Below are 10,517 nucleotides of genomic sequence, written 5' to 3' on the forward strand. Positions count from 1 at the left end.
CATTGGCTCGAGAACTAGCCCAACATATATGGCTAGTCCTAATCATCCTCATCCATGGAGCCAAATCCTCCACCACTACCACCTGCACCAAAAGAGCTACCACCAAAATAGTTAGGGTTAAAACTCACCCCGCCGATCCCCCAAAAAGAATGTCCTAGCTATACCCGTGGAAGATGAATAGTCAGTATAAATACCACGGGCGGTGGGATCTCTATCGTATCCCTAGGGTGGGGGCTGAAACCAATCAAGGTAAATAGCATCGTCGGGAATATTACCCCGACGAGTATAATCATCATACATGGGATACATGGCTCTACCCTGGTTCCTCTCAAGGTACCCTAATCGAGAATCCAGGGAGCTAACCATCCTCCTAAGGTCACTATGTGAATGCTCTATGTGTCCTATGGCCTGACCTATACTCTGAAGGTCCCAAACTGTCTAAGAGTCACTCTAAGGGGGAGGTGGAGGCATATGAGACATACGGGGTGGTGAATGCACTACCTCAGGGTGGAGCGGTGGAACTGGTGGTACTTGCCCTCGGGCGTGAGCAACTAAGAGGTCAAAAGTGTAAGACTCTTACCCAGGGGGAAAAGCGATCAACTCGAAACTAAGCAGGGGAAAAATAGGCAATGGTTGCTCTATTCCTGGCCTAATACACCAATGGGGAATTTGCTGGCTATCCAATCTTGCGCAACCCATTCCACAAGATACCTAGCAGTCATGTAGGTGTCCGCTCCACAGTTAATGAGACCGTGCGGCCCACTCTCAACAAACCCGACCTTCTTGACTGCTATCCTAGTAATTAGGCCTTCTAAACGAATAGGGGAACTAGCCGTGTTATTAGCCGTGGCATGTCTACTCAAGTGGTGGATGATGTATCTACCTATGTTCAGTTTACCATATCCAAACACATAATGTCCAATTACACTTAGTTCGTTAGTTTGGTGCGTTATGAGGTTCGTTCCTACCTAAAAAAACAAACACCTGCAAATCTTTGCTAAATTTTAGGAACATGGTGATGAATAGGTTTGGTACTAGCATGTTGGGCATCCGAGGTCGGTAAACCAGTCAAAACATGATACATATCATCCATTTTATAATCAGCATGCCAGATGTGAGGTAATTCAGAATCCAAATCAAATAGTTTACAAAATTCATCATCAGTTAAACTAACATTCTTGTTGTTCAACCTAAAAAACAAATTCATTCCATTTTTACTATTTACAACCTTCAAAGAGGAAAGAAATTCACACGTCAATTCACGATAAGTAGGATAATGCATATCAACAAATTTTCTCATTTCTATGTCCTTCATGAATCGCCTAATATAATCTTATAAACCAAAAGATTTAAGAGTAGGGTGGTGTAACCACCGTGAAGGGATTACCTCACGCCCGTAGAGCTGTTCAAGCCGTTCCTTTTGCTCTGGGGTTGCAATTCGGATGTTTGGCCATTGTTGCAGTTGCAATTCCGGGTCATATTGATGACTTGAACTAAAATTCCTCCCAAGAATCGATCTTGACCTCTTTGATGCCATATTTGAAAAATGGGTATGAAAATTTATGATTGGAATTTTGGGAATTTTGGTATAGAAATGTAGAGGATGAAGAGAGGATTAGAAATATGTAATTATTTTTGGATTTGGGTGAGAAATGGAGAGGAGATCTTAGAGAGAAGTTAGAGAGTTTAAGGTTTTTAGAGAGGGAATCAATGGAGGAAGGTGGAAAAATGAGAAAAGAAAGGAGGAGGAAGAAAAGAGGGGGACGGATTTTTGCTGAAGCTCGCGCCCGGTCGGGCGATCTAATCTTTGCGCCCGGTCGGGCGCCTTTCGCCCAGTGGGACGAAAATTGCTGAATTCTCTTCTAGACTCTCGCACCCGGTCGGGCGAGGCTTCGCCCGGTCGGGCCCGAGACAACATTGTAAGTACGAGAATTTCTCTCTCTTTTCTCCAAATTTGACTAAATCTTGTCCTTCAAACCTGTAGAACTCAATAAACTCATTAAACTCCCTCCTCTCTCCTCTCACAAGAAAAAGAAAGAAAGAAAACTAGACTAAGAAAAATACGGGTTACCTCCCGCAAAGCGCTGGTTTATCAAGGTCTCGCACGACCCTCTTACCACATGTTGAGAAGTTAAGACCCTTGGCCTATTGCCTGGTTGGGTGGTTCCTCATTCGGTCGAGCAGTTTTTAGGCACGACTCAGCTTCCTAACAAGCTTTGTGTAGACACCTAAAAATGTCTCCCCAAAACCAAACCCGATGATGAACAACCTTTCACCGCCATTATTGGTCGGGTTGAGTATGTAATCTGAAATCTTAAATCCATGCTCCATTCAATATATATCATAAACCAATCCAATTCATATCCCATTTTCCCAAACCATAAATAATTCATTTCGTGTCCATTAAAATCATTCATTTCGTGTCCTTTTTATAAAACGTTTAGACCAGTTTATTTTGGTCCATAATATGGGTCCAATTATTGAATATTTGGATGGGGTTTGAAAAGATCTTTCCAACGATATGTTATAAGCCCAAATCAGAGTTATAACGAATAAGTTATGGCCAAAAATACTAAATTGAATCCAAATCGAACCTAAGCCCACCTTACCTACGACCCAATGATCATGTGGAGGCTCCAAAGGCTTTAATCCCACTTCTAATCCAATTGGGATTAATTAGAATCTTATATAAGTTTCTAAAATATCTTAATTATCCTTTTTAAAAAGATAAAATAGAAGAGTTGAAAATTGAATTAAACTTTTCTTTTTGAAAGTCCTAAATGTGTTCGAATTGAAATACGTTCAAATATAGTCAGATATTATTTTTGTGCTTCATACTTTTTATACGAATTGTATATGGTTAGATAGCCCTTAAAATTATCTTTCCAATGATATATTATAATATAAATTCCGAGCTATAACGAAAAAGATATGAGCGAAATACGAAACTCTTTCCAAAACTGACACCGTCCCACTATTTTGGCCATATCTTTTGTTCTGCAGTATATTTTAATCTGAATCTAATTGGGTTATATATACTTCAAGAGCTTTCCAACGATACCTTATTCTGATTTCTTGATCAAAAGATATGATAAAAACAAACACCGCAAAAACTGCTGTCTATCGCAAGAGGTTTGCTGCCCTGGCGTTTGCTGCCATCCAAAAATCGCAGCAAATTAATGATTTTTGACCGCTGCAAATAAATGTTTTTCTAGTAGTGGAACTCGATCTTTTCTTGATTCTTCGACCCTCTTTTTTCTATATAAATAGAGGTCATATATCCCTTTTTTCAATCATAAACAAGCTTGATCACCAAATCATTCTCTCTTCCTCTCTTTTACACCAAAAATCATTCTCTTCTCTGTCTCTCTCTCATATATTCTAAGCCTTATACCTATATTCTTAAGCAATATTCTTCCCTTAAGCACTCTAAGGAGTCCATACAACACCCGAGGTTCCGTCCTTAAACCAAGGCGTTTTATTTAATTTGATTTCAATTTGATTTATTTTTTATTGAAGTTACTAACAGTTTATTCATGATGTACCAATTTAAAGGAACTTGCGGAATGTGAGTAATGAATTAATTTAATTACTTATTTTATTTTATATTGCTAGCATCATGATTATTATTATTATTTGATTTGACTAACGTTATTATTGTTATATTCCTTCCAATATTAATGTTTATTCTATTATTATTATTATTTATGATCACCGTATTTCATGTTAAAGGGAATATTTAATTGAAAATCACGACAATAAGATAATTTGGACAACCGGTTTAGGTTCCTTTAATCTTATTATTTAATCAAGTGATCAAGATATTATAGAATTATGTGTGCATTAATATTCAACCAATTTATCATAATAATAAATTGGAGCAAATTGAATCTTTGTTTGCATGCCTTTGAGATCACAGGAATCACTTTTCATAATAAGAATCGAGCAGAGGCCAATACGGGCGAATGTGACTCCATGACTCACTTCGTACCATCATCTCCGATCCTCCTTTCATGGTTCTGAACCATATGGAGTTACTAATCTCATGGATTATGAATGGGGTGTAACCTTCACGGGTCAATCGTTGTTGCCTATCGTTGTCCCTTATTCGTGGTTGCCTTAAATGATCCGTGAACGGTTTACAAGTTCCTTAAAAACTTGTTGGCGACACCCTACTTTCCTTGTACCTAATCGTTGTCCCTATCGTATATGTCAATTCCCACTTCCTATGAGTGCCAAGCATATTCACAACATGCTTTAATGTAGGCGCACTTTGAACAACACCTACAATTTGGCGACTCCACTGGGGAGGATTCTTGATTATTTATCGATATGAGTGATCGATATTTAATTAAGATGAGTGGATGAGACTTGAAAGATTCTTGAAAAATATTCCTGTGATTAATTTGGAATTTTTGCATAAGCATAGACATTGTAACGTCGCATTTAGGTCTTTCCCGTAGGAAGAATTGAATAACTTGGTTGTGTATGAAGGAAAACAGGGCACCAGTCAGATTTTCTGACAACCGTGTCATAGTGCAGTACACCGTCTAACGGTGTGCAGATCCGTGGCACGGTGCTCTCTGCCGTGTCACAGCATCTAAAATTAGTCTGGTGGCTTGTTTTCTCTTCTCACAGTCAACTTCCTTCGATTTTTCTGAAAAAACGTGTTTGTTCTACATACGTCTTAGCCCCGGGGGATTTAACATCTATCAACCCAAAAACGCTCATGGCAATAAGAGTTCATCCGAGTTTTTAAATCCACCCAAACCATGGAGTCGAGTTCGATTTCATCACGAACTCGCGGAGCCGCCCGTTGGCATACACCCTCAAGGGAGGCTGCCTTGCTAACACGTCCAAACTCTTAACCATGGTACCCTTTGACACCAAATATCTTGAACATAGTCGAACATAGAACTTGACCTTAGGTTGAGAACTTTTTGCATCATCGTGACTAAATGCTACGTGGTTTATTTGGTGCTAACCCACATGTGTTTGTTCATTTTGTTTTTGGACTAACCTATGACCGAGAGTTTTTATTTCCACATAGTAATTCATATGGACCTAAATCGAATAAAATCTGGAAAAAGTCACAAAACGGGCCTGGAACTGTTCACCATGTCACGGCAGGTCTGCCGCGCCACGTTATGCAGTGTCGTGACACGGCGCTTTCTACCATCTGACAGTATACTCACTACCACAAAATAAGGATTAGAGAACGCCTAAAATAGGGAATAAAGAGCGCCTGTGAGGCGCTCTTCTGAGGGGGTGCCCTATAACATTTATAGAGCGCCTCTTTCAGGCGTTCTATATCAAACACAATATAGAGCGCCTGTGTAAGATAACAGCTCTCTATTTTGTGTAAAAAAGGAATAAAAAACAAGGAAAACAAAACGGTTAACTAGTGATAGGCGCTCTATATATATTAATTAAAAAAACGCCTATCTTAGATAGGCGTTCTCTAGCTTTTTCTCATTTTTTTTATTAAAATGATTATTGATTAATTTTTGTTTAGGGCATCGATTTTTTTTTTTTTAAATTAAAAAAAAATAATGAATATAATAAAATTGGTTTCCCATTTTTGGGTAATTTTTTAAATGCAATATTGCCCTGTATACATCCTGCTTTGCATAAACCTGCTTTGCATAAAAATAAAATACAACTTGCTGTGTTTAAAAATAAATACAACCTGCTTCTTATAGAATAATTACAACTGCACAACTTTTCCAAAAAAAAAATTTCATTCATCAGAAATATTTACATGGTCAAAAGTTTCATTCTAGTTTGTTCAAAAACAAAGTCCATTCTAGTTCCATTCCAAATCTAATTAGCACATATACAAGATATCCAAAGTAAATTCCTAAGGTACTTAATATGTACTGCCCACTTACAACTCACACTGATCATCATCATCCTCCTCGGTTGGTTGATGTCTTGTAACAAATAAGATCCACATGTCTCGAATCTCGTCGATCATTTGTTGAGAATATTTGACAGGAGCTTTGTCAAAATACTACATGTAAAAAAAAACATATAAATATAAATGAGATACATAGTGGTAGTCCTGATTTCTACCCTATAAAACCATCAGATTATAACAGATACTTATATTATCCTTAGGAACTGGAACATCCAGAGAAAAATTAGGTGGGCTAACTGTCCAACTGCTTTAAGCATAATGCCTTAGCAGCTAGACAGGCAAGTAGGTGGGCTAACTGTCCAACTGGGTAATGGGTATACACTTTTATTAGTCTAGCAGACTTGTAACTTGGTACCTAATAAGCTTCATAGAAAATATGAGTGGTAGTATAGATTATTGTACTCTGAATTAAAAGGAAAGCTATAGAACTTGTTGAAAACTGTTATTTTTGATAAATTTAACTGATTGTGAATCCTGTAGAAATTGTGAATCAAAGATTGCATATCCAGTCAAGTGATAGTTTTCTGGGTGATAGTTTGTACTCTGAATATTCTGCTTGATTGCCAAAAATCCTTCAATCAAGCAGTTAAGTGATAGTTTTCTGGGTGATAGTTTTCCAGTCAAGATTTTATAGAAAAGTGAGCTAAATATAGCTTTGTTACACTCTTATATAGAGTAAAGATTCTTAATATAGTAGCAAACTAATATTATTTAGGTAACCAATGCAAATGTAGATCTTCATAACATATATAATAAGCAATATAATGCAGGTCCTTAATGAATTCACAAGAAGAATGCTCTATATGATTTTACATAATGAGATAAGAATTATAGTAGTTGAAAATAAAGCAGGAAAATGAACAAGAAATTACCGGTTAAACCTTGAAAAAAATCACATTAAATTGCTCGTTACTACCAGTAGGTTGTCTAAATTTGCAAGACCTAAAGCTCACCTCTGCATACAATTAAGGAAGAGTAATACCTTGTCCGGTACATATGACTTTCTAGATTGAATTGTCTCTAGCATGTAACCTAACGACAAACATAATATCCACAATCGAAGTCGAAATCTTGACGAGGGCACTATTACAATAATAAATTTGAGTTATACAATTATACTTCTAAATTATAATCCCAATACATAGAAAAGTGAACCCAAAAGATAAAGTAAAGATCAATTACCTCTACTTGTTTCCATTTAATGGCTGAATTCTTATTCCACTTAATTTCTGCTCGGTACTCCAAGTTAAATCTCAAAATTGCCCTATATTGCCACAAGGACTGGTTTAGTTTCTTTTTTTTTTCTTCTAATATCAGAACTAATACCCTAATAAGATTACAATATAATAATTAAAAGCTCATGCATATACTTATTGATGATATCTTGAACAAATTGATGAGGTTGAAGTTCTGCTCCTGCTGGATCTAGCCAATGTACTAATCCAACCCATGGACAAATCACCGCCAACATCCAGTGCATGCTACACATAAAGTTAGTTGAATGACATGAAATCATAAGAGTCATAAAATCATGATAACATAATAAGCACATTAAACAAACTACTTACTTATCAGTGTATGGTGCAAAGAATATTTGGTTTCGATTTTGTGCATCATTGCGAGCAAAGACTCTAACCAAATAGTCACATCGATCATTTTCATTTTCTTGCGTTGGAGTTTCAGGGGATATGAAATTAGAATCACAAAATGCATAGATTCCTGAGATACCTAGTGAATGAACCATTTCACTCAAGTGCCTTTCAAAAAAAAAAAAAAAAATAAAAATAATAATAATAATAACCAAAACAAAAAATCAATTAGAACAGGAAAAAAAATCAACTAAGTAAAGTGAAATTCACCATTTATATTATCACCACACTTACATCATAAAAGTTGACATGTGACTTGTTCCTATCTTTCTCTGAACGCACCAATCACGCATATCTTCATAATCAATGGTAATTTCCTGCTCATTATAAAACACATTCTTCGGGACTTTGATAGGTATGGTTTTTTCACTCTTTTTCATTTCAATAGCTAACTTCCTACAAACGCGCACCAAACTGGTGGTCAACTTCAATTTCTCCTTGGGAGTGATCACATACTTGGTGGATGATGATTGTGATAGTATAGAATGAGTAGAAGGTGTGATGCTCTCTTTCACAGGTTGTTTGTCAACCTTAATAAGTATAGATAAACACTAATTTAGTATAATTGTTATTTTATAAATACAAATGTACAGAAGCAACAATTTCGTACCTTCTCTATTGGATAAACCAAGTGAGCTGGCCACAAAAGAAAATGATATTTTCCTTCACACACAGATGTGATTTTTCCTTCTGGAAAAGGCAAAGGTGCACCTATTTCAATTCCTTCTTTAATACAAACTCAGTAACAACCACTTGGCACAGGTTTAAAATGATGCTTGACCACTTCAGATCCTTTCCCAATATATACTGTTCCAATGGCAACTATTTGGACCCCATTATCTTGCTCAATTGCCAAAGAACAATCACTGTTAACACCCTAAATGCGTAAAGATGTTAGTATCTGTATCTATTAAAGCAGATATGAGGGTTATATACAAATTATATTGGCCACAAAACAAAAAAAAAAAAAAAAAAAAAAAAAAAAAAAAAAAAAAACAGCACAAAAAAAAAATGGACAACATATGTTAAGGAAAAATATGTTAAATTATTTTACATACCATCAACTTTTTATTACCTCAGGAAAAGCTTGGTTTATAGTTTGTTCAATTTGAGATTCTATGTTAAATGAATTTTCTGGAACATATTCCTTTTCATGGTTTGTCTCAGGCTCTGGCCATGATACATGGTATGTCTCTGTTGGCACATCGAGTTGTTGATTATATTGTGGCTTTGAAGCAATATGGTATGACTTTGTTGGCACCTCGAGTTGTTGGTGATGTTGTGGCTTTGAAGCAAGTTGGAACTGGAAACCTTGAAGTCCATGTGTGGCCATATTTCTACCTTGGTTACCACGTGAGCTATAATTAGTAAAGTCACCAGTTGATTGATTCTTACCCAATTCACCAACTATTTGCCTATCACCTTATCCATCTAAACCATGGCTGTTAAGTAATTCACTAAATGTAGCACTGTACACATCCTGGTTGACACCAAATCCCCCAAATTGGGCACTTGAACTACCAAGTTGAATTTGTTGGAATTGTTCCGGAGTCAATTGAAAATTAGACATAATAAAAGACATCAGAAAATTTTGAGTGTTTGTCACATTTTCTAACTTTGTTTTGACTTGCTTGAGCTCTAATTGCACTTGGTTAGCGGGTGTAGGCTTCTTGTACCCGAAATACTCCTTGTTTGTGAGACCTCCAACGGCCCTCACACAACCACCATGTTCGGGAGTGTTTAATGCTCTTGCCAATATATCATTGCGCCTTGATGCATCAATTTCTCCTTGATTATGTTGAGCCTCCAATTCTTTCTGAAATTTATAGATATTAGCCTGGTTGTGTTAGAATGATTAAAGATACTATCTGTTTGAGGTCTATGACTATGCAACATATATATGGATACATAATCTTACAATTGCTTGAGCTATTTCCAAATTTGCCGGATTGTCAAATTTTAGAACTCCTCCCTCTTCTCTAGAATGAGCTCTAATCCAAACCAAATGCCGAGGTACATCAACAACTTGAATTCCTTGATTCTGCAATTCCTTAGCCTGAAAAAAGTACAAAGTTGAAAAGTCATAGTCTTATTTGTATAGTATTTATTGTTCGAGAAGCATGGAGTATTGTAAACTTACAATCTCGTCCTCATAATAAGAGTACCCTTTTCGACCCCCACGATACGAAGTCTTCCTCTTTTTAGCCCTTTCTCAATTCAGTTCACTCAATTCCTTCAGTACGATATACATAATGTTAGTAAATAGCTTAGCTAATTCTTATATGACTTCATAGTATTTATGTGTCGAATGTAAGATTACCTTAAACTTATCATCAATACTTGTTTCAACGAACTTTTTCCAATCATCTACGGTTATCCATGGATACAAACTCGGTGGTGTCCAGATAATCACATCTGTAGTATTTCCCTCCTCGTCAAATTCGTACATAAAATCTTTTCTTAATCTAGCCTTGAATGCTCTCCACCTCTTAGATGCTTGTTTTAACACATATCCTTTACGATCTTCAGGAACAATGAAACCTTTCTGCAAAAATTAAAATAAGCACACTCTTAAGTTTATTAGAATTTACAACCAGCAGAAAACAAAGGTTCTAAATATACAATAATTAACAAAATTAAAAATTTATGAAAGGAAGAGAAAAACCAGACCACAGGTAGGTTGCAACCTACTTAACTATTCCACAACCTGGTCGCAGCGTGGGGTCTATACAACTTTATTTGATAAAAAAAAGCAAACACTTACTTAAAAATTTAATGAAAGTGTGCAGCTAATTAATGTATGCTCTTACCGTAATAAAGTCTAGAACTTCATTGATAACTTCTTTTGGTACTTCTTCCCACTCCTTATAATTAATACTTACTCGGATGCGAACAACAACACCAATATAAGTAGAAAAGTCAGTTTTATGATCTCCATAAGGCAATTT

General features: G+C 36.2%; 1 long non-coding RNA gene across 1 annotated transcript; it reads right to left on the reverse strand.

Moving 5' to 3' along the window:
* Positions 1-8,588: 8,588 nt before the first annotated feature.
* On the reverse strand, positions 8,589-9,805 carry LOC145595934 (uncharacterized). The gene is made up of 3 exons (XR_014103045.1): positions 9,710-9,805; positions 9,488-9,625; positions 8,589-9,385 (listed from the first exon to the last, which is right to left on the reverse strand). It is a non-coding gene; the product is annotated as an uncharacterized LOC145595934 (long non-coding RNA).
* Positions 9,806-10,517: the final 712 nt, after the last annotated feature.

Source organism: Chenopodium album, chromosome 19 (assembly GCF_948465745.1).
Source record: "Chenopodium album chromosome 19, dcCheAlbu1.1, whole genome shotgun sequence".
NCBI lineage: Eukaryota > Viridiplantae > Streptophyta > Magnoliopsida > Caryophyllales > Amaranthaceae > Chenopodium > Chenopodium album.